The sequence below is a fragment of the Anser cygnoides genome, chromosome 2, assembly GCF_040182565.1.
Source record: "Anser cygnoides isolate HZ-2024a breed goose chromosome 2, Taihu_goose_T2T_genome, whole genome shotgun sequence".
In the NCBI taxonomy this organism is placed as follows: domain Eukaryota; kingdom Metazoa; phylum Chordata; class Aves; order Anseriformes; family Anatidae; genus Anser; species Anser cygnoides.
The window spans coordinates 84777530-84803237 of NC_089874.1; the positions used below are offsets into that span (position 1 = coordinate 84777530).

Sequence of the window (25708 nt, forward strand, 5' to 3'; positions counted from 1 at the left end):
TTTTGGAGTTCCTACTATCAATCAGTGACAGAAAGATAAAGAGTAACATTCAAAAAGGGAAATTCCATTGTCCAGTTTTGCTTGTCTGCAATAAATGTATTGCACAAAAAAAGGAAGACAATGGAAATCAAAAGAGAAAGAGACTGTGTCTCTTGTAGTGGTGGGAAGCAGAAGAAAACTTAGTGTATTTGCTGGCAATACCTTGTGTACCGTCCTGAAGCATGAGGTAATAACAGCTCTAAACTGCATTTAAGAAAAATTTCACCTTCACTATACTGAATCATGAAGGGTGAAAACTTTCATGAATGGCGCCTCGTTACAGCATACCATATAGGCATGCATAGTGATGCACTGAAGATCAGTGATCCAGGTCAGACATGGTAAGTATTTACCACTAGGTTCAAAAGGAAGCACATTTTAACACTACTGCTATCTAGTCTTATCACCTATATTTTGTTAACCATTCATACCCTGCTTGCAAATTATGTTTTGCATCATGCTTGTAACCCTGTAATTCTGCTTGCGTCAGACCATCTGCCACAGATTGTTACCAAGACCTGCCCAGAAGTAACACAGTTTTGGAAAAACTTTCTTAGAAGTCTCCCAGGTCATTCCCTCCCATCTCTCCTCAGTTTTGATATAGGACTGCAACCCAAGTACACCTTTTGACATATGGTACATTGTATAATAGAGTATAGTGCACTTGATGTATAATTTACCTACTGTTTTGCAACAGGTAATATTATGTTGTTGCTATGTTCTGTTGTGCGTTGAGTAAACCTCGGCAAGACATTACAAACATTTCAATATTAGATTTATTCTTAAAGTTGTTCTCCTTGGGTAGTTATTATGCCCCATAATTTTCTTTCATTTTAAAATACTTTCAAGGATTTAGATCCCAAATGTCCTTGTTGTACCTAAAGAGAATTAAATGTACCGGAAATACTAATGCCTATAACATCACCACCTTCTCTTTTGCCGTGTTTATGGTCATTCCCTGCCCTTTGATACACAAGGGATTCATTCCCATGAAAGCAAAGCTGGGACAGTATTGAAGGAAAGATTCTCTTAAACCCTTGCAGTGCTTTAAATGACACATAACTATTATGGTCAACGACTGTGAGTAACAAGGTAGTCATTTAAGTGGCAATAAACCCTATTTTTGGACAATCTTAACTCTTCTTTGGCCATTTAGACTAATAAATGAAGTAAGATCTTTCCCAGACATCTGTTCCCTCCCAAAAAAAGAGATTGAATTTTTTAGACAGGCACACTCTGGTATTATTACAGAATGTTGCAATGGATCCCCTAACACTTCCAGACTGCTGTTCACCTCTCCCATTACTGCTCCAGTCCCCTCAGAGGATCGTTTTAGAAGTAAAGGGACCAAAAATGCCTGGGTTCAGGATCTTCCACTCTGTAGAATACATCCACAGAGTATTAAAGTTGATATCTGATAAAGCATCAGTACTCAAGAACTTCAATAATTTACTGTAGTTCAAAATTAAAAATAGTCTTTATACCACTTAGTAGCCAGACAATGTGGTCCAAAAGATGTTAGGGAAGAACAGTATCTACTGCATACTTCATGTTGTTGTTTTCACTAAGATTGTGAGGATTTATTATTTGTTTTGCTGTAGTGTAAAACATTCCAAGAAATAATAAAAAGATCAGTGTTTAAAAAGGACAGAAAAAGACTGTTCTTATTTGGTATGCCTAATTTAAAATAAACAAACAACAACAAAAAATGCTTAAGCATGCTCTTTCCTCATCTTTCTGACATCACTGGATTTTGGTTTGTGTGTTTTTTAAATCCTGCCTGAAAAAAAAAAAAAAAAAAAAAAAGCACTCTCCTCACTGGGACCTAAATAGTTCAGAAGGCAAAAATGAGTGCTAAAACACAGAGGTGGAATTATAACCATCTTGTTCTTAGGGAAACAGAAGAAAAGGAGAGCAGAAGACTGAAGGTGCTCTGGAGCCCCAAAGCTCTCTTGGTGTCCCTTCAAACCTCCACTGTGATGTGCCCCCTGCAAATACAACTGGAAACATTTTTAGATTATTGGAACAGGACAGCATCCTGCTTTTCTTCACCTCAAGTATTGAGCATAATCAGCCTATTTGTCCTGCTTAATTTAGTCAGTCATAAATGCTGGAGTGGAGGATGACATCTGACTCACTTCCACAGTAATTAATTGTGATTTCATAAAAGCGTCGTTATGTTATTTATTCTGGCAGAGGAAGTTGAAATAGATAAATAATAGTTAGCAATTACACATATACCAACTATAGTCATGCTGTGTACTGGTAAAGTCCTTCAAGGAATTATACAACATCTCATTAAATATGATGATGGAAGATATATAGAAAGCATACGTAACAACGTAGTTTAGAAGAGACTAACCTTCCTACTTGCTAGGAACAGCTATAAGCTATAATTTGAGTACAACACTGACAGACACTCCAGAAGGTTAATTCAGAATAAAACTCTGAACTAGAATAAAGATTTACCTCCAATTCTCCCCAGGAAGAGAGTTTCTCCCGAAACTTTTAACGAGTCTCTTCTAATTCGTATTCTGTGTGAAATGGTTTTCTCTAGTCTAAGGAACTCCAATGCTTCAGTATTTTCCTTATTTTATATCAGTGCCAAAGACTCTTCTCTGGGTTAGCAGAGACCAAGCCTGAGTGCTCTGATTCAGATCAAGAATTTAAATGTGATCTACTGAACTTCAGGATATTTTTTGCAGGTACAAATGGCCAGTTTGGCTACAACATTTGCCTTTGATAACTGTGTTCCTTAATCAAAAATCTCATCCCAATAACATATTCCCACCTCTAACAATTTAGAAGCATTGATAGTCAGAAGTCACTCTTCAGTTCAATTTCTCCAGACGTGGGCAACATTTCTTTTGGTGTCTTTAGAATGCACAGCACCATGAAGTATGCATTTAATTGTGCTAAGTCAAAACACTCCAGATGTCAGCATGTTCAGGACCCCAGGAATACAGCCCCACTTATGCTGTCTGCAGAACAGAGCCAAGTTTAGGACACTATGGTCCTTTTTTGCCGATATGTAGCAGTTCATTAATCTGCAGGTTATCTTGGTGAAACTGTTTGAGAGACTAAACAGTTCTCTGTCAGACCAAATTGCAAACTGGATCAGGCAAAAGAAGAAAGCCTGTGTTTGTAAAAAAGGTGGCTTCACCTTTCTGGTTTCATAGCATGACTCCACAAGCAATTGCATCTGGCTCATGTTTGGAACAGGAGGGCAGCAGAAACAAACCACACTAATTTAGTGGCTTCATTGCTGGGACTGATCCTGTATTCTAATTTTGTTTTAGTCAGCAGCAAATCTCCCATTTGCTTTATCAGATCTTAAGTTTATACGTGTTTGCTTCTATTTGTCACTTCAAAAGCTCAGTTTGTCATAACTGGTTCCTACTCCGAGTTTCCCCTTAAGCACTTCAAATGCTCTCTGTCTAGACATTACTTCTATATAGCAGGTCAAAATTATTTTCTCAGTTGTGCTCAGCTCTGGGCAATAACACCCTCCTGTGTGGTAAATTCTACACAGCCCTACCCCTTCAAAACCAGAAAGGACGATAAAGGCAGTATTTTCCTCACACAGAAGTAGCACCCATCCACCCCACACAGATGTTGCAGACCCAAAGAAAAGTGTTTAAAGAAGAGTTTTCACTAAAACTTTTCCCACTTTCATTTGTCTGCTTTTACATTTTGAGATGGGTTACAAAAAGAAGCAGAAAAACGAGTTTCTGTATTCAGTTGGTTGGTTTGAAATCCATTTTCTCCTCATTCTCACATCCAAAATACTTTCCAGGAAAAGAACATAACAAGTAATAGACAGAAAGCAACACCGGCTTCCATTCTCTCCACCAGGAATTAAAAAGAACCCTAAGAGGAAATTATGAGCTCTTCACACACACATACACACTAACTCTTTCATCTTCTCCATTTGAAATCTAGGACATTTAAGAGCATTTTACTACCCGAAATATATTTCCCTTCATGATTTTATTCATCTCTGCAGAAAATGAAGTCTATTTTCAGTCAGCAGTCCGTAACAGCATAAACATTTTAAGAGCTCCCTTGGCAGAACACCTTATCAGGAGTTGCTCTATGGGAGTCAGATGTGGCATTTCCAGGCATAGAGCTACCTGGCTGTGTGAACAGCTCCATAAAGAAAGAGATTCGACTCTGCTCATTCTTTAATTTTATTTTTCCAATAAATTTAACAGAAAGGTTGAAACTTCAAGGGTTGATATGTCTTCGACCAAGGTTAGCAGGGGACTTCTGCCTTCAGCAGCAGTGATGTAAGTCCACCCTCATAGAACGTGATGGTTACCAGCACTGGAAAGGAGACTGGAACATCTTCAAAGTCAGACTCAGCCTTTAACTCTGCAAATCGAGCGGATTCCATGTATCCATGGAATTGCATTAAAGTCCCATGTTGGATGACTGGATTTGGCCCACGTACATCAGTAAAACTATTCTCAAGTTAAATCTTGGTTACTGGGGACAACAGCGGTATTTGGGTGCACCAGGAGTGCAGCACAGAACCAATCTGGTCATGCTGAGACATAATGAATGCCTCTGTGAGGGGAAGAAGAAAAAGAAATACTTCGCACATATACAAACCAGACTTTTATCATTTGAAAAGGGTTCTCCTAAGGACACTCTCCAAGGACAGGTTTGGGAGTTTTTTTTGATAGCTGCTATGTCACTTCCTTCTTGTCTAGCAAAAGATGAATTAATGTTTTTTGACAAACTCGTACAACTCAGATAATTCACAGCCTGCCATCACATACCATACAATTTAAACCAGCATGAAAATAAAATAATACGAAAGGTTTGGAGTTAAGAACAACCTTTTACAAGTTCAGCTCAAACTTGCTGCCACCAAAGATGGTTGGTACTCTGGGGCTTTCAATGGTGGCAGACTTAGCTTGCAGCTCTGGACACTTGATCCAAAAAGAGCTTATTTTCAGGTCAGTAGTTCTGAAAAATCTAACGGTAGAGGACATGACCACTATATTATCTTGTAAAGCTAATTTGCAGTTATAAGCTTAAGCTATTTTTTTGATAGGAAATACTGGACAATATCTCCACTGGGCTTGCTGGTATATGCATTTGGAATCTGAACAAGGAAGAAAGACGAGAAAGATCTCTTTTTACTGATGTATATTGGCCTACTGCCTTTGGGGAGTTCTGCAAGCTGAAAAACTGCAAATCACATCAACTGCAAACCTGGACTTGGTAATTTCCACAATGTAAAGGGTCAGCAAAGCTTACAATGTAAGAAAAGTAGGAAAGAGGAAACCCATAGGAAACAAGACTTGGAAGGTTAATACAAACTATTAAATGGTATTTTTGGTACCTGAACATTCAGCTACAATTTTATAGCAAACATAAATGGAATAGTTTAGTTATAGGATATCAGAGGAAGACCATGGAGATGCCTTCTCTGAAAACTTTACTAACAGTGAAGCATTTATTCGAATATATTCAACATGTCCTTTTGAGACCTCTTATCCATATGCATTACTGCATACTCCTTATTGCTGCTTTAAAACTAAAAGGTTCTCCATGAAGGCCTCAGATATCTTAAGTAATGGAGGCTGACAAAAGTGAGAGCTACGAATGCAGAATGGACTACAGAACCAAGCTTCAAATGTTCCACCTGATGTGCTTGGGCATTCCGTAACTTCCATCACTGCTGAGCGTGATCAGTTCTAACACTTTAAGGAAAGCTGGAGACATCTACGGGCAGAAACCTGTTGATTTGGTTTGAAGTGGGTTTAAGGTTCCCTGCTGAGCATGTAGAAGATGATGTGAAACAGAACTGGTGGTATCTTTTTGGCAGGCCGGGCCACATCTGCAGTTGCACAGATGACAGAATGGCAGGCATTAATACTCCACTCTGCCACTGCTCCCTCCCAGGTGGTCTCCTGATGCAACGGAAAAGGTGATGCTCTGAAAGGTTAAATGGGGTAAAGAAGAACTGGGACCATCACGAGCCCCTGGCAGGATGGAGCTGGGAAGAGAAGAAAGAAGTGAGAGGGAAAACACACGTGGTCTCCCCACATTGAAAGTACAGAGGAGACTGCTATATGGGAAAGCACCAGCACTCACAACCCCTGGCAGGCAGCCGTGGGACAAGCACTCTGAAAAAGAGGATGGTAAGAGATACAGAAAGTTTGCAGTCACAAGAACTACTGGAATGCAAAAATTCTCCTGAGTGCAATGAAACACAGCCTATAGGAGCAACAAAGCGTGTAACCTTGCAGTTCAAATGAAAACCAAGTTATGTCAGTTCTTAGTAGGTGACCTCTCAGATGTATGTACACATACATAACACGATGAGACAGCTGTGTGCAAAGGAAGAGCCAGCACCAGTGATTGAATATAAAATGACAAGCCTTTTCAAAATAATGGGTTTGTTTCAGATATGGTTTATCTTAACAGGCTTTTAAGGCAAACTGTTGCAGTCTGACTAGTCTCACCAAGGCCACAGAGCTGTAGAGACGGAAATCAAGGATTAAATCTGAATGTGGTTCCAGGTCAGTTTTGACAAAAACTTCCAGAAAACTCCTCAGAGTGGCAACAGCCACTCTGCAAAGAATTCCAGCCCTGTGTCAAGGTTCCTATCAAGTTAGACTCCAGCTTCAAGAAATAGACCATCTTCTTAGAGTTTCAGGTCCTACTTGGAATGATCAGTTGCATCTGGGGATTGACATCTGGAAAATACACGCATATATGCAACAGGGAAGAAGTACAGTGCACAACTTGACCTTCTCTCCAGGGGAAAAGAAAATAGCAAGAGGCAAGAAAAATAATAGATTCTATGCAAAATAGGGAGGAAGTAATTGCAATAAATGTATCAGCCCATGAACAGCACTTTCCAGCTTGGAGGCAAGAGAAGTGCAGTCATGACCAAGATTTAAGGCATGACACAGAAAGTCAGAGAGGTTAATTGCCAAGAAGAAAAACACCAGATGTGAAACCCCAGCTCACAAAATCATGTAAGTTTTGCCACTGATTTCAGTGCAGTTAAGCCTTGCTGCAGGTTTCTTCAGGGCAAGCTACAGTTATTTCCTTGTGCTGCAAAGGAAAATGTGGAATTTCCTCTTTCCTTTGCCTGAGACATTTTCAAGTTTACTGAATAAGGCACAATGAAGACTTTGCATAAACCAGGGTAAAGCACAGCCTTTGTGTAACTTCCTCTGAATTTGCTGGAATGGTATTTACACCAGGTCTCACTGGTAACCTCAGTGGAAGTCTTGTTTGTGTTGACAGTCCCTCACAGAGTTTGTTTCTGCTGCAGTGTATTATCTAGAAATCTCAGGTCTCCATTAAAGACTGATTTCCAAACATCTCTTATGTCAAATTCATTATGCGGCACTACAGTGTAGGACAAATGAAGACAGCAGATTTCATCAGAATGATTACATTTTACAGAATATGGCACAGGCATTAATATCTAGGACTGCTGCATCTCCTCTCCCGAACCCATCCCAAATTTACATTTACCTGATGTGGAAGTTCTCAAAGTAGAGCCCAATAGATGACACAAAAATAACTGTGTTCATTTCAAGCTGCGACCCCATGCATCTAGAAGTTGCAGCTATCTTTCTGTGACTGTAAAATAAAGGAGATTTCTAGAAAAGGAAGAATTATTAGTATAGTCCCACTGCCCTTCTGAGCCCTCTTTGGTTCCTCTTCACCCATAGCAGGTATCCCACTCCTCTTCTGAGCTACATGCTTACTCTCTTTGGAGAAAGTCAGACACGATTTCCTGTCTTCGCATCTCCAACCCAAAATGGTTGCCTTTCAAGATAACCTCGAAAGTCCACAACAAGTCCTTCTCTCTGTCTCTGGGTTTAATTCCGTTTCGGTCCTCCATGGTCTAAAATAGCCTTTCTGCTCTCCCCAGGCAATGTAATCTCTTTAAAAAACCTCCACCAGGGAAACATTTCTTGCACAACTTCCTGGCGCTTTCCTGCCCTGAGGCAGAAAACGAAAGAGAAACTTGCACATTTTGCCCGAGATCCTAGTGTGGAGCCCCTACAACAGGGTAAGTGCCCACACCACCACTGTGTTTGCTGTACTAGCTTTTCCTCTTGGTATACTTTACACTGCTGCAGGGGTCTTTCCCTTCCCCTCCTCCTCTGGCTTGCAGCCAGCTCTCTTGGATAATTTCACAATTATCACCCCGGGGAGCTGTGACATTTCTCTTAAGGAAGTTCCACAAAGAAAGCAAAAAGAAATGTGCATTGCACAGCCTTGCATTCAGCAGTCTTTGACATATGGCCTCTGACATGAGCCTCTGATCAGGCACTCGAGATCACATCCTTCCCAAATCCTTTGCTGTAGGCTTATTCAGGTGGTTCCTGTCTTGTGGAAGATGAAAACAAGATATCAGCCTGCTGACATCCTTGTGGTTCATCTATAAACACTTCCAAATCAATACAGTTAACACTTGGGTAGTATAAACTTATGTAAAGAAGTTTACGTAGCATCCAGATTTTTGATGAAACAAATCTAGAAACACACATGAGAACTAAACTCTGGAGAAATCCTATTTTTTGTATTAATTCCTCCCTTGGGTTCCTCTCTGCTGTCTCTCCTGTTCTGTGTGGTTTCAAATATTTATTTCTAGGAAATGCTCTCATCCACAGCTCCTGTCCTCCAGCCTTACGGGTTTTTCTGTTTTGCAGAACCACTGTGGGCCAGGGGAGGCAGGTGCTTCTTCTGGCAGAGCAGGAGTCATTGTATTTTCAGTAGTGATTCAGCACAAAACAAAGACCACAAGGTAGGACTGGCAGTGACAGCATTTGTAGTCATGATATTGTACAGCCACATAATTTTTGAACTGTCCTCTCCACAGTGAATGATCTGCATGGGGGAACAGTGAGGTGTTGCAGCACCCAGTTTTCTTTTTTGTTTGTTTGTTTTCTTCCCAGTTTTAACACCTTTAACTTCTGAGGACACTTTCCTTGCGGCTCTGGATTCTAACCACAAATCCCATATTTTCTGTGCAAGAAAATAAACAACTATTCTTTGCTCCTGAACAGCTAAAAAGAGCCTGAACATTCCTTTTCCAATACAGATAGATCAATATTTCCACAAAATACTAAATTTTTTACTTTTTTTTTAACTAAATTTATTTTTAAAGTTTTTACTAAATACATCTAAATTTCTCTAGGCAGAAATGAAATCTAAAAGAAATTTCTCATTGTGTCACCCACAGCTTCCTAACTCACGCACGTCAGTGAAGGTACAGAACTAGAAGGAGTTTCCACAGCCAGTTTCATTAGGAAAATCTTAATATGATTTTCATAGCATAATGTGAAATTGCATCTCAGTAACAAAACACACAATTAACTTTACACTACAGGTTATCAGAAGACCTATAAACTGCTTGTTTGTACTACAGTAAGGAAGAGTCAGAACTGCATTTGGGACCGCTGTCTTGGCTGAGTCTTTAAATGTGCTGATTTTTTACTTCTCTAGCTAATTTTATTTTTTGTTCAAGACCACTAACCTTTGAGGAAAGGAGTTTGGCTACCATTATATTATTTACTGCAGTGTCTGCAGAGCATCGTACAGTGTTGGCAAATATAATGCTACAGTGACAACAGCAATCCTGTAATTGAAAGCGAGTCACAAGGGACAACTATAATAAAAATCAGCAGCACAGACCTCTGGGTCAGCCAAGCTGAATTTCTTCAGCTTACAAGGACTTCAGGAAACTCTGCAGAAAGAATTTTGAGAGGTGCTTGGTTTTAATTTCTCTGCATTGCCCAGAAGTCAACTAAATCACTGTTAACTGGTGCTGGAAAACCCATGTAATGCATAGTCAGCTTTTTAAAAATCTGATCTCTTCAAACCTCTGTGATTTTTATTTTTTATTTTTTTGCTTGCTATGTCTCTCATTTGGAGTTCATATAAGTTTCAAAGAATCACAACCCTCACTTGAGGCTTGCAGGTAAAGAGAAACAGCATGACCATGTCGATCTTTTTTGGGCAATAGTTGTCAAGTGAGGAAAAATAGCTTCTGTTCTTAAATATTTTTTCTCTGCCTACTGTTTTAAATCAACTTCAGTGACTCAGAGCCAAGTAAATAGTGTAGAAGGTCCACCAGGATGCAGCACTCATGCCATAATTCTTATAAAAAAAAAAAAGAAAGAAAAAAGAAATCAGAAAAGACTGTCTCCAGTCAGTATTACTACTATGCAGTCAACAGCAGGGAGTCAAAGTGCCTGCTTCTTACCTGGAGGCTGAGATAATTGTATCGTGTGATCTTCTTGGCATCTGCCAGCTCAATGAAATAATAACCCAGAGCTGCTCTTGCACTCTTCCATGATCTCACAGGTTTAGCCGCCAAGTAAGCTCTTGTTTTGACTCATGAGGAATAGTGTTGGTGCCAGTCTCATTCCTCTGCACCGACCATAAAGCAAAGGGAAAGCAATAAGGTCTAAATGCATCAATCATTAGAGACTGCCAGGGTTTCCTTTCACTTTAGACTGCAATGCTCAGAGTTAAAAAATTTTATTGCTATCATGTCAACATGCAAAGCCTTTGGTCTGTGAAATCATTCATCCTCCCAGAATTTCCTCTTCTGGATTTATGTCCTTCAGCCAAGCCAATCTTCCAAGTATTTCACAACGTTGCAATTATCACTGCCTCTTAGCATCAAAGCGAGCACACAATGAGGAAGCCTGTGCAGGTAACCACAGGAATGGCTCAGGAGTCAGGAGAGCCAAGTTTGACGAGCAGTGCTGAGTGACATTGCCTCCTGGAGGGGTTCAGCTGCCTTCCCAGCCTGTAGTAAACACATCTTCCCCGCTGGCAAAAAGGAGGAGTCATCAGTATTACCTACTCTTGCTGCTATTTGTGAGCCTAATATAAACTTTGAGGCAGCTTCATAATTTGCACCAAGAACTTAATTAACTTCAAGTGGATCCAATTACAGGAGGGAGGATTAAGCACAAAAGCAGAGGAAAGCACCACAGTCTTGTTTTTTTATTTTATTATTTATTTTATTATTTATTTTTTTATTTGTTTATTTATTTGTTTTAAGAAGTAATTAGGTAGATGTCCATGGCATTAAGAGGCCTAAATGTAATTTTCCGGAGTGACTGAGTCTGGAGGATAAAGTCTTAATGACGTGCAAGGGGATTTCAGTTGAGTCATAGCTTGAAGTGAACTTTAGTTGTCCACATCACACAGGCCTTGCAAAAACTGGTAAGACATCCAATAACGAGTAAACTCTGAGTGTGGGCCCCCATTTATTGTCAGCACTATTAACCTTAGAAATCTACCCTTTTATTTTCTAAGGGATTCTCCCCTTTATTCGTCCATGGTAGGGGGAACAAACCACTGGCTAAGTGATAAACCTGCTAGACAGTACTTCAGAAACACACGTGCTAATTATCTTATTATCCACCATATCCACTTGGATTTGAAACATAAAGGCAGAGTGGTCTTTTCAAATAGTGAGCCAACTAGTAATAATACAGAATATTTACTTTGGAGCTACAAGTGTTTGGAAAGGAAATGTAATTTATCTTCATTTATCCTTTAAATATCTTTACATATCCCTGTTGTCTCCAAAGACTCCTTAGAAAGCATTCCTTTATGTGTCTGGGTGACAGAAAAAGGGGGTGCCTGAGAAATAATTTAGTCACTTAGGTGAGCAGATTATTCAATAAAACATGAAATAGTAATGTCAGGAGAGTTCTGCAAGATAAACAAAGCATGGCTGTTTTGAGAAAATGGTTGTAGTTGGAAAACAAAACAAAACAAAACAAAACATGTTCCTTAAAACATGAAAAAATGGCCAGAGCATGTGATTTATAATAGATGAGTCTCAAAACTCTTTTGAGAAAACATCTCAGACTACAGAAAATTTGCTACCTTTGTGGAGGAATTTGGTCCCAATTTCCAGAGGCACTGCTTCCACAGGGTCATGATTTCAGGGCTCTTCTACTGCAGGTCATACATAAAGAGCAAGAAGTACAATAAAATATCCCCCCACAAGTTTCCCAGTAATTGTATGAAACATTGGAGGACTGCCCACAGTTTGTCAGTGGAAGCCCGAAGCCCCTTCGAGGCCTCTTGTACAAAAGCCCTGCTAAAAGAAAGTATAAAAACACATCCTTTGCAAAATGCTGGGCCCTGATAGATGCAGGCTGTTGCCTCAGAGGAACACCCTCAGCCATGGGCATTCACAAGGTACAGGCCGTAATCGGGAAAACACGTAATGCAGGACTGCAGTGAAGCACAAGGACCAGATAATATGATACGGCAACAGTTTCATATAAAGGCCCGGGCTTTTTTCAAAGCATCCTATTACTTCAAGCATATGCTGAAGTCCTGAATAAAGGCCATTTGAGGCAATGAAGCCGATCCTGCTAATGGAAATGCCACAAGGAAGAGGTATCACATGCCTTGGAAAGGATTAATTTCAACAGAAAAATGACAGCAAAAGCCAAACAATACCCATAAAAAGTGAAACTGCCAGAATACAGCTTGTTTCCCTGGGAAATAAACTTTTCACGAAGGTTTCATGTATTTCCGCAGTTCCAAAGCAGTCGTTTTCTGTAGAGCACAAGGACCAGACCAAAATGATTGCAGTCATATAACTCTGCTCCAGTCCCAAACAAATCATGGCAAAGTTATTGTGGGTAGGGACTTTGCTATAAAACATAGCCCCATATAACAAATATATAAAACAAATATAAAACAAATCCAACCCCAAACAGGTGAGTTAACTTGAATCAACTATATTTGCTCTAATTATATAGTTCTGGGAAAAGGCTGAAGGATAGGCAGGGCAAGCAGGCGATCAGGCCCAGTCAGCATGGGTTTATGAAAGGCAGGTCCTGCTTGACGAACCTGATCTCCTTCTATGACCAAGTGACGCGCTTGGTGGATGAGGGAAAGGCTGTGGACGTGGTCTACCTTGACCTCAGTAAGGCTTTTGACACCGTTCCCCACAACATTCTCCTCGAGAAACTGGCTGCTCGGGGCTTGGACTGGCGTACGCTTCGCTGGGTTAGAAACTGGCTGGATGGCCGGGCCCAGAGAGTTGTGGTGAATGGAGTCAAATCTGGTTGGAGGCCGGTCACTAGTGGAGTCCCCCAGGGCTCGGTACTGGGGCCGGTCCTCTTTAATATCTTTATTGATGATCTGGATGAGGACGTCCAGTGCACCCTCAGTAAGTTTGCAGACGACACCAAGCTAAGTGCGTGTGTCGATCTGCTCGAGGGCAGGAAGGCTCTGCAGGAGGATCTGGATAGGCTGGAGCGATGGGCTGAGGTCAACTGCATGAAGTTCAACAAGGCCAAGTGCCGGGTCCTGCACCTGGGCTGCAACAACCCCAAGCAGAGCTACAGGCTGGGAGATGAGTGGCTGGAAAGCTGCCTGGCCGAGAAGGACCTGGGAGTATTGGTGGATAGTCGGCTGAATATGAGCCAGCAGTGTGCTCAGGTGGCCAAGAAGGCCAACGGCATCCTGGCCTGTATAAGAAGCAGTGTGGCCAGCAGGTCGAGGGAAGTGATTGTGCCCCTGTACTCGGCTCTGGTGAGGCCGCACCTCGAGTACTGTGTTCAGTTCTGGGCCCCTCGCTACAGGAAGGACATGGACGTGCTCGAGCGAGTCCAGAGAAGGGCGACCAAGCTGGTGAGGGGTCTGGAGAACAAGGCTTACGAGGAGCGGCTGAGGGAGCTGGGGTTGTTCAGCCTGGAGAAGAGGAGGCTCAGGGGCGACCTCATCGCTCTCTACAGTTACCTGAAAGGAGGCTGTAGAGAGGTGGGGGTTGGTCTATTCTCCCACGTGCCTAGTGACAGGACGAGGGGGAATGGGCTAAAGTTGCGACAGGGGAGTTTTAGGTTGGATGTTAGGAAGTACTTCTTTACCGAAAGGGTTATTAAGCATTGGAACGGGCTGCCCAGGGAGGTGGTGGAGTCACCATCCCTGGAGGTCTTTAAAAGACGTTTAGATGTAGAGCTTAGGGATATGGTTTAGTGGAGTACTTAGTGTTAGGTCGGAGGTTGGACTCGATGATCTTGAGGTCTCTTCCAACCTAGAGAAATCTGTGAATCTGTGAATCTGTGATACCACTGACTGTACATCCAAGGGAATATCAGATTTGAGGTGAGAATTGTTGTGAGCAACCTGCTGCTTGGCAAGAAGGGATGGCACTAACCTAGGATGCCTTTACCTGTAGTCAGTAGGCAAAATGTTCTGGGACAAGCTTCAGAATGACAAAGATCAGTCTATCATAGCCATGTCACGAAGAAAAATTACTTAAAAACTTAAATGGCTGCCAAGCACCTGATAAAAGGTCAGTATTGTTATAACAGTCATGGCTGCACTGGGGACGCTGGTTTTGCAGGCTCAGAAGGCCCACAGTGTAGTTTTTATAGGAAGCATTGAAAGTTTCAGTGCCTGGAGAGAAAGCCAGTTGGATCGAGCCAAGGCAAGTATGTGATAGTCAGGAGCTTCACTGAAATTTCCAACTCACTGCCTTTCAGATCCCTCTTTTGTAAACTGGGGATGAAGCTTCTGTAGCTCATAGAAGTGTTTTGAGAACAAGCTAATGTTTATGAAATACTTGGGAAGTAGAGTGGTCAGAATATTATTTTATTGCATTCATCTTCTCACTTCCTGGGAATTGTTTCATAACAAGACCTCAGACATTCTTTTAACAACTCTTCCTTTACATACACGTAGCTGTTCAATACGGATGTGTATTAGAATTTGTGCTGGTGAAGAAAGTTGAAAAGTTGTAGCCAGATCTTCATCTACACCATTATATGGCCACTACTTCAGGCAGAGATCTTGATGCACTCATATTCCTCTGTTATTTTAATCCACAGGCCAGACTGTGTCTGCTGACAGCACTATAGCATAGGCACATAAGGGAAGTAAAATAGTTCTCTGAATGTTCCTGTTAAAAAATTTCAGAACATGCATGAACTAATGAAACAAAGAAAAAAATATCTGTGTGTTTGCCCACAAAAGAATTTTCCTGGTTCTCTTAAAGGCATTTCCATGGGATTGAAGAAACTCAGTTTTGGGGCATCTGAGCTGGTTGTCTACCCTCCATGTTCAAGCAGATGTCACATATCACCCATACGAAGCAAAAATGTACTTTCTAGGAATACAGAGGGTGTCTAACAGAGTTGTGGGAATGAAACTGAAGCTACCAGGAGGCAGTAAAAAGTCTATAATGCATTTACAAACGAAAAACCCAGACCATAGGAAATACTTTAAAGTCACATGTTACTGTCCGAGAGAAAGGGGCAAAGCTCAAAGCTCAAATCTGGCTTAAGGGTCATGTCGCTAATGTTTCCTGAATTTTTGATGCCGACGATACACCCAAATAGAACATTTTTTCCTCTCCCACATACAAAGTAATTAAAAATAGTCATGGTGTTACAGGACATCTGTAACTGGCCTTGTGTCGAAGCTTTGTATTCCAATGGTAATTACAATTATTCTCTTATTGCAACCTACTTCAGCTTCACTAAATCAGCCATTTATTTTCTCAGCTGCCAGGGCCATGGATGAAAACACAAGAACCATTCAACTTCTATCCTCCTCTTTCACACTGTTGTTTACAGGAAACATCCACATATTCTTCAGTTTTCATAACACATTTTACTCCTTTAACTCGGAACATATTTCCTCCAATAATGTACACATTCAAGGCGAAATCCAGTTCTCTTTGGATGGCAGGCTTCAAATGCAAAATAATTATTTGCTGCTTTTTTTTTTTCCTTTAGTTATGTCTCCTCCTTCAAAGTGCTGTTAGAGCAAAACCCAAAATGTAACCTGTAACACCACTGAAAACGTCCAGCTTCCATATCAAGACCTAGTCTTAAATACAGGTCAGACCTTCAGCCTGTGTCAGAACTAAGCTGTTTCATGAGAGTTTCATAATAATTGGAATAGCTCTGCTTTTAGGGGCTTCCCCTGAAACAGATTTTGCAGACAGAGTTCTAAGTTTGGTGTCAGTGTGAGCCCAGAGAGTTCTTTAGAAATAGCCTTATTTACCATTCCTTATAGAAAAGAAAAAAAAAAACGGAGACTCTTTGGAAATACAGTCACTTATAGGCAAAGTGTGAGATTTTTAAAGCAAAGAACCAAGACAGTTGTTCCTGGGAATTTCACAGTGGCTGATTTTGCTGGAGACAAAAAAAGCATGAAGCACACATAGGAACCTGAATTCCTCTTCAGAAAAAGGTGACTAAAGCAGAGGAATGATGATGATGCTTGCTCACACCTGGTCTGGCCACGTATTACGTTTAAAATAGTCAAAATATTTACACATATATAACATGCTATATTTATAACTATAAAAACAAATATTCATGAAGTTTCTTGGGGGAGAGAAGTGACCTACACATTTGGAACAAAAATCACAGAACAGTTTAAGCTAAAAGAATGAGAGAAAAAATAGGACAGCCAAAATCATTATTTGGACATCTTCAAATATCATTTTTTTCTATTTCGAAACCTGACCAAATGTGATTTTGAAAGGGAATTAAGGGAGGTTCAAACACATTTAAATGCCTCAACAAAGCTTGGATGCTGTCAAAATATTGTATCCAATCAAAACAGTTTTTTTGTCTGCTTATTTTCCCAAGAAAGAAGGAAATGAATTGCTCTCCGCATAGGAAAACAAGCCATTTGCAGCATGTGCAAGAGTCACCAGTTAATGTCACATCTTGTGACCTGACGTGACTAACCCACATAAGGTCTGGTGGTTTCTGACTGGCTGCTGCTGCTGTGGGAGCGCTCTCTGGTCCTCCTGTGCGAACTCTTGGAGCTGTCAAGGAAACATCTTAACTCCCCTCCCACACACAAAACCGTCTGCTGCTGCAGTGTTTCCCTGTATAGCCTTTTGCTAACCTGGACTGCTGTAATCTGAACACGCGCCTTCATTGACAAAATATAAGGCTTTAATTAAGGCTGTTTTAAACACTCATCATTCCTGAGATTGCCTCCGAGTGAATCACACGTTTATTTTTGTGCCCCCGAGCCAGCCGTGCCCGCTGCAGCAGCACTGAAGCTGCTAGCAGGGAAAGGACTCATGGGCATGTTCACCTCTCCTCAAAAAAAAAAAGACATTTGCTACTCTCCTTGCGCTACCTTTTTCTTCCCCTCACTAAACCACATCTTAAAGGCAAAAGAGGAAGTGCAGTGCCTGTGGCCGCTCCTGGGCACAGGGCAGAGAGGCTCTGGTGCCAACGGGTGTGGACGGTGGGGTCCAGCACCGCAACTTCCTCACTAGGCCTTCCTCCTGCAAGAGCATCCTCTCCCCACAGAGGCTGCCTCGGCGATGGCGGGGCCTCAGCACCAACCAGCTTCCTAAAATACGTTTGGCAGGCAGGGCCAGAGAGCTTCACTGGCCAAAATAAACACACTTGTGGCCACTGCAGGTCATCTGCGAGCCATCGTGGCCTCACCTCTCACACCTGCACTTGCGCCTTCCCGCTGAGGAGTTAGGTTTTTAGCTGTGCCATCATTATCGCTGCCTGCTGCTGCTCTCCCTCCTTCCTCCTGACGTGGTCTCGCGGCTCTGCCCCTCACACTGCTACCCAACCTGCCCAGCCCCTCTGCTGTGGCTGTTTCCCTTCCAGCAGCATGGGGCTGGGCAGCTTGAGGCTGCTTCGCTTTATCTGCCACTCGTGTCTACTGCAAATGAGCACATTTAGGGAGGAATGACATACCTGATGGGCAGGCTTAGTGCCTACACCTCCTTCTTCTGTACCTTTTCCCACACCACACTCCCCCAGGGCAATATACAGGGCCTGGAAGAGTGACAGGCATTAAAGTAGCAGTGGCTGCAGCAGCGTGCACATCCCTGGCCTGCAGTGGCACGTCGTCTTTAGTGCTCCACGCTTTGGTTTCGCTCTCTCTAGAACACAGCTGAACACCTGGGTCATGCTGCAGAGGCTAAACCAGGGCTCTTTCAGTCATTTCAACAAGAAAATCCTAATGCAGAAAACAGAACCAATGTGGGGTTGTAAAATACGTTCTGTATTTTGAGCTTGTTCTTTTACAAAATGGTTTTTCACCAGCTTGTCACAAGGTGTATTTTCTTAGATAGTAGGTCAGTAAAACATCATTACTAACAGCAAATATACACGTGTTCCTTAAAAACTACACATTGGACTAGAGTAAGCAAATAATGGAATAACAGTGCTGGTGCCCCATACATTTATGCAAATCAAGTTTAAAAAAGAAAATATTTTAACATGAACATATACTTGATTTTGTTTCCATCAACGTACATCCCAAGAACCAGGCACTGCCATAGAGTTTTGTGTTGTTCTTGTATTGTAGCAGCTACAGAGATAACCATTGTCCTAGGCACTGTGTACTGAGCTATAGCAATGTGCTAGACTTCACCGAGTCTTATCAGCTATGCCATTGAGTGGTCCTTAAGCCAAAGCCCCACTTTGAAAGGAAAATACGTCATTGCAAACATGCTGCTTTAGCATCTCAAGATTTTCCAGCTAATCTCTTATGTGGTACCAGAAGCACAGTCTCAAGAACCCAGGGACAAAGGATATCTGGCTGTGATGAGTGTCTGGCAGCTTCCTTTTCATTATCCTGGAAAATAAATAAGCTTTGCTAGCTTTGTGCTTGCAGAGTACACAAGAATTGTCACCTAGGCATAATCCCTACTTTCAAGAAGGAAAAATAAGAAAATCCGGCCAAGCAAACCTGCGCTGGCAATCGACTAAGAAATATAAAGAAGATTAGACACTCCGTACAGTTTCTGTACTTTTTGCAGATGCACAATCGCCCATTTTGATGGGCTTTTTCTTAAATACTTTCAGCTATTTCCCTTGCTATAATTTACATATCCGTATCTCCCACTTGACTCATCGCTATCCATACACCTTGCAAGACCACATCTAGTGTTATTTTGCAGGCCAGCCAAAAAAACAAACCGCTTCTGCCTCTGAGTATTGCTCCACAATGCTTCTAGCAGCAAGCGCTGAGTTTTTCAAGGCCCAGGACGGGATGCCGAAGCACTGATGTCATTTGCCTGAACCGCCAGGCCCTTCTTTTCCTGTTTCCCTTCGCTCAACAAACTCCTGGATCATTCCGGCTCCACCATGTGACTCAGAGCTTGTTCCATAAATAATTGGAAGTAGGAGAGAGCTGAGAGCAATAAAAACAGAACCTGAAAGTACTGGAATGAGACTGGTTGCCTTGGTGTTGTGTTGTGTGGTGTTTTTTTTTCCCATAAGGAAATCTGCTCTTTAAAAAGGAAAAATGATGACAAGTCATCGGCTTTATTTAGCAGGAGTTAGCAAAACATGCTTTGTTCCCTGTTACAGGCCAAGCTGATGTCACCACCAGCAGCCGGCTGACAAGTATTTTTCAGTATAGCTTCATATATTCCTCAAACCTTTATATTGAAGTTGGGATGAGAGGATCCCAAGCTGATTTGGATGAATAAAAGCCAGAGGAAAAAAGTTCCTCTGATGGCTCCATTTTGTGCATTTGCAGGTATTTATTAGGCACCAGATATCTCACTTGGAATAGCAGGAAGACCTTGCAATCCCCTAGCGCATTCCAGCTGATATTTGGCAAATATTATTTACATTAACCTTCAAAAACTCCTGTGAAGTATATCTGAATCTTCACCTTTCTTATCCCTGTTTTAAAGACCAGACAACAAGACAAGGGCAAGAATAGCTATTTTTGCTGACAGCCAATAAATCTGAACTTAAAGATGAGTAAAATAAAAGGACTGTTTTTTCACATCTGTCACATGATGCATATTAAACTAAAAAGGTTATGTACAGTTAGTATAAACTAAAAGTATAAAGCTTAGTATAAAATAAAGGTTAGGTGGATTGGATGAACTACATATAAAATTGTATTATCTAAGCACCAGGAGCAAGGAGAGGTATCACAGAGTTCTGACAGACTGTAAAAAATGTGGGAGCGATCTTGCAAGGAAGCAAGCAAGGAAATAAACCGCATTCAGGGCCAAATATCTCACCGATCATTTAATATGGTGTGCTCCAAAACAAGACCAATTTAGACCTGTGAGAGATTTAGCTGGCCCATTTTTCCCTGTACACCACTGATCTAGACAGTAGTGGTGATGGAAGGTTACTACACATTTGGGGCAGGCTGGGAGCATTGAGATGCCCCATGACACAAACATTCTCCAACTCATTAACATGAAGGCTTTATTGATTATACCCTGATACTACTCCCATATCCCAAATTGGCCAATACAATTTTCTTGGAACACTGACTTGTGTGGGCATTGTTTCTACTGGACAGGTCATGTCTGAATGTATCATGTAACCTGTTCTGATCTCTGTTCTCTTACTAGTTTCTGTGTTGCCCAAATGGATTAACCGACCCACAGCCCATGGCACATTTACAACACATGTGCTAATGAAAACAGTTTCAAGACTGGCAGGGCTATTTTTGCACCACAGAATTGCCACTATGGGAGCATGCTGTGCAAAACAGCTGTACCAGTGGACCACTATACCTGAGGTTCCCCTTTTCCTTTGAACATCTCCAAACCATCCCTGTCATTATTAACTCGTCCATGATTGCATCTCTGTTGCCCATTATTACAGGTTCCAGAGCAAAACGGGAATTGATGTTAGAGCATCACTGGTAAATCTCTGCTAGGAAAGAGTTCTCCTTGAAGTGATTACAAGAAACAAATATATCAAAATAATAATGGAGCAAGAAAAATACAGTAAAAACTTGCTAGAATTTGTATTTATTCATCACAGAGGTCTTTTCTTCAGCTATTTTGCCACTGAATGCTTTAAGCCATTTCTTCCACCTCCAGCCCCCAAGCAAAGTTCAGGGAATGAAATGAATCTGTCATACAGGTCTTTTGTGTCTCATTTGCTCACGGCTTGGTCATTACTTGTGAGTCAGAGCAGCTCCATTCTCCACAGAAAGGCACTAGTCTTCACATCTTCTAAGTCCAGGTTTTCTGCCAAACTGTGGCACTGACACCCTCTGGGTGTAATTCAGACAATTTTCTCATCCACTTCAAGGAGCCTTGACTCCACATTAAGAGGGTAATTTCTTCCCACAGCTTCAGGAACATCAAATGAAATTGGACTGTCACTTACCGGAACCCATCTGTCTTCTTTTTAGGGCTACCCAAATCTCCCGTGTATACGATCTACTTTCTTTTAATTTCTTTCAGCCTGTGTCAACTTACCTGTTTACCTCTGTTTTTCTTCCACAACACAAAATAATCTGTCTTGTCATCATCTATGGCTGGAAATTCAACAGCACGGTTTGATCTGCAGGGGAAGAGGTAATCCCAAATTTCCCTTGTGTGGAATATTTCAGGTGCACGGAAGAACTGCTTTCTTGAGGATGCTGCTGCTTGGACCCTATAGTAATTCTGCTTGCTGAAAACCATGCTGGAAAAAATATCAGTGCTAGAGCAGGTAGGAATCTGTTCAAATACCCAGGAGTATCTGTTCACAGTGCATTCTGCAATAGGTTTCTTCACACCAGTTTTACTCCTCCTCTACAACTGTACTGGCCAACTCAGCAGAGCAGCTTCTTTGCCCCTGCAAAGCTAACCCAAGGAAGATGGACTAAAAAAGGTTTCTCTCCCACAAAAGTCTTTATGGGACCCAGCTCTTGGATCTGACTTCATTGGGACGAGGTGGGTCAGGACTAAAAAATCCTCCCAGCTTGTCTTTGCTGTCTGACTTACCCTGAAACAGGTAAGTGCTGTCCTCAGAATGTATCAGGCCCATCTCTAGAAGGATTAGGACCTTTTACCCAAGGCAAGCAGTCAAACCAGGAGATGCTGCAACCCATAGCAGAAGACAATTTAAAATAATGAAGAGAACCTACTGCTTAGGAAGGAAGAAATCTGCTGGATGTGTGTCTCACTGTCATCGCAGTATTATCTCCAAGATAGTTTTTCAACGCATTAATGGTAGAAAGACAAAATTAGCAGGGACCTACCAGGTCATTCAGTCTAGCCCACTGCTAATAAAAGCACCACACCAGCCTTCCCCATTTGTAACCACAGCAAGTTCTATCTTAAAAGCAGTCACGAATCCCATTTGTGGGACTACTGTTTGAATGCCTAGAAACCATTTTCTGATTTCAAGCCTGAATTTATTCCTGGTCATTTGTATTCTGAAGCATCCATGGCTCCTTTTCTCCTCTCTGGTATTTACCCACCTGATACTTTTCCAGACAGCAAACATATCCCTTTTCTGCTTTTGTTTTGCAAGGTTAAACAAACCTTTCCCTTCAATTTCCTACTGTAAAGCAGGATCCTTGTCCGTCTGATCTTTCTCACTGCCCTATTTTGCATCTACCAGTTCCAATTCACCTTTCTTTGGTGAGAGTGATCAGAACTATGTGTGGTATTGAAGTTAAAATTCATTAACTCAAAACAGGGAGAAAAGGGATCACTTTTGAAGACCAGCTTAAAACTTGTAAAAAAAATACCACAAGTTAGAACTAAACTCTTTCACTCCTTGCATTTATGGAGAAAGCCTTGAAGAACAGCATTATGTGGCTTCTTTAAAAAAAAAGATTAGATGGTCTAATGGTGATCACTGCTACTATCCTGCATAATTGTGTTATAATTTGATCCCAGTCTCAAAAACAAGTTGGCAGAAGATAAATTGTAACTTTTGTGAGATATCTACTGTGTCATGGTAACATTGCTCCTGTCCCTGAATGTGGGGGTAAAGGCTTGAGGAAACAAGAACTCAAGTGGAAGTCTATTGACTGATTTCAGCTTCAGAGAAATGATTCCAAATTTCCGAGCCAATGGGCTTTTTCAAGTCCACAAAATGTCTAAAGAGACAGCAGCAGAGTGTGGTGCATGGCCTACCAAACAGCTTTAAGACCCTATACATCCTTGCAGCCCCATTGTTTGCCACCTGCTGAAATATATTCAATATAAGTCCTCACGCAACCATTGTGACCAGCTGAAACAATTTTCTGTAGCCTTCTGCCCACGGAGGGTACCCTGGAGCAAAGTCTAGGGGATGCTTCCCTAGGAGCCTCCTTGGACACGCACATAAGCTTTCAATGAAAGTTTTTGAAAGACTACTGACATACTTTCTCAGGCCAGATGTAAAAATGCCCTCATACTGAAAATCAAAAGGCTCTACCTGGCAATTATTCCAGTGACTTTGTTCCTGCAGTCCCAGGAGGGATTCCCATCAGTTGTGAAGGCAGCATAATGCAACCACAGCAGATACTGTCAGTTTGCCACAGTAGGAGTCCTTCCAGGGAAAACGTGTGTCACCTTCTGGTACCATCCTGTCTTGCATGGATGCGTTCTGCAAGCAGGGAAAGAGGAAAGCCAAGAGATTCCCACCGCCATCTGCTTTTTGTCCTTTACACCTGAAAACAAATGAAAGAAATTTATGCAGGCACTGGAGCCATAGTGCCAACAACATCCTCAGAGTATTGGCCTGACCTTCTCTGTAGGCTGTTTTTGAAGCCATCAAAAAACAGAAGGATTTCTTCCATACTTTTAACAGAAATGTTCATAAAAGAAATATATGTCTTGACTGACTCAAGCAATTGCTCCACTTCAGCACTGATTGTTTCCTCCTTCTCAAGAATAGCTATTGTCCTTGTTTGACCAGGTTCATTCCAATTGTACATTTTTTGCAGATTAGATTTATGCAGGCATAAGCTAGTGTTCTACTCATATATAGCAGAAAGGAACAACTCCTTTGGGCTTTAACTTTTCCAACTTGAAGCCTTTCCAAGGCCTGTAGTGCACGCTCAGTTGGGTTTACATGACACTGGGAACAAGAGTTGTTTGTTTCTAGGTTTATCATTTGGAGATATATGAAACATACATTTTGTTTATAGCACAAAAGATTTTTCAAGATGTTTCATGACGATCAATGAAACACTTTCACCAGTATTGGCTGAAGTCACAGAGAATTCACTGTCTCAGAGAAGGCTTCGGCTCTCATGCCTGTTCTATTTTCTTGCAAGAGACTCTGTACATGTATTTATTCATGGTGAGAACCACTACAGAAGCAGAAAACAAATTTAGTTTTAAATTTTCTCACTAACACTTTCTTGACCTAAGGCCCAGCATATTCGGTATTGCCAGAGAGAAAAACATTAAAGTAGCTGTAACTACAAAAGTTCTGGCAAAGGGATGGAAGCCAACTCAAAAGGCTGAGCCTTTCCTGCAAAAAGTCTCTAGCAGGCTAGTACTGGGAGAACACACGGATCATCTGACAGTACTTGATGTCTCAGGAATAGGTCCTTAGCCAGAGTTTAAACCTTCATTTCTCATCACAAAGTTTTGTTAGCTCATCTGCCTTAGACCATAAAACTCTACGAGTAAATTCAAGCACGCTCACCATGTGCCTATGAAATTCCAGCACGGTTACCTATGCTAATAAACAGTGAGAGTTCCCTGGCATGAAAGTAGCCTGCTCCAACTAGTGCTTCCCCAAGCAACTTCTGGACCTGTTTTGGTAGCTGGAGTGTGCCAGGAACCACACCCAAGCAGCACTTTGCTTGCAGCCACCTAGCACAGGCAAACCCAGTGCACCAGCATAGATGCAGGCTGTTCCTCGCCAGTTGGCGTCAACGGCTGGGAACATTCCCGTGCATGTTTAGTTTACTGGTATAAACCCAGCCTAAGTCCTTTTACAAAATTACAAAGTTAAATTGCCACTGAAAAGCTGTTACACATATGGTTTTAATAGTGTACAATTTTGCAAGTGTCTGGCATTTTCTGGGCTCGCTAGACTAAATAGCGTGCTCCAGTTATATACACTGATAAAACTTTACAGTGAACAGTGGAGCTGCCGTGTTGCAGAACTCCAGAAAGGCTGTGATGAACCGGGTGCTGTAGAATGATTAGGGTGAAAGAACCTAAAAAAAAGACTTTCTGAGGTCAAGTTTGGCCATGACCTAAGTTGCGATCACTAAACCTTTTCTACATGTGACAATCTCATGACAATTTTCTGCTGTGTCATTGCAATTGCCTCCCACGGCTAGCCACCATCTGAAACAATTCCAAGAAAGCAACTGCTCTCCTATTATGAGAGAGCAAAGTTAGAAACTCAGATGTGATCAACTGGAGGTCTGAAAAACTCTAGAGTATATTATATTTAACTCCAATCACAAGACTTAAGGTTGTCCCATGAAATTACTGAAATAAAGACAGTATCTTATTTTCTTCAAGTACAGCATGTAATCATCCAGGTTGTAAGGCAACTCCAGAGGTCTCCAGTCCAACCTCCTGCTCAAAGCGGATCCAGTAAAATCAGGTTTATGTGGCTTATGCAGCAGTATTTTGAAGATCCCCATGGGTGAAGAGTTTATAAGTCCTCTAAGAACAGGTTCTAGTGGTTGACCACCTTCATGGGAAAGTATTATCTTCATATGAAATCATAATTTCCCATGTTCCATCATTTGTTTGTTGCCTCTTGTCCTGTCACAGTACGCCCCTGAGAAGAGTCTGACCCCATCTTCTCTCTATTGTATAGGTAGCTGTAGATACCACTAAGATCTCTCTTCAGCCCTCTCTTCTCCAGGAGGTGACAGACCCAGCTTTCTCAGCCTCTTCTCAAACGTCTTGTGCTCCAAGCATCTAACCATTTTTGTGGCCCTCCATTGAACTCACTCCAGTATATCAATGTTTTTC

General features: G+C 41.6%; 1 long non-coding RNA gene across 2 annotated transcripts in view; it reads right to left on the reverse strand.

Moving 5' to 3' along the window:
* Positions 1-18030: 18030 nt before the first annotated feature.
* Positions 18031-25708, reverse strand: part of LOC106043852 (uncharacterized) — a 65367-nt gene continuing 57689 nt past the window's right edge. The window contains exons 6-7 of one of the 2 annotated variants that reach the window (XR_010829517.1): positions 23193-23427; positions 18031-21341 (exon numbers count right to left, since the gene is read on the reverse strand). This is a non-coding gene — a long non-coding RNA (uncharacterized lncRNA). Of the gene's footprint in view, positions 23428-25708 lie in introns of both variants that reach the window. The other variant, XR_010829513.1, reaches the window with a different exon arrangement.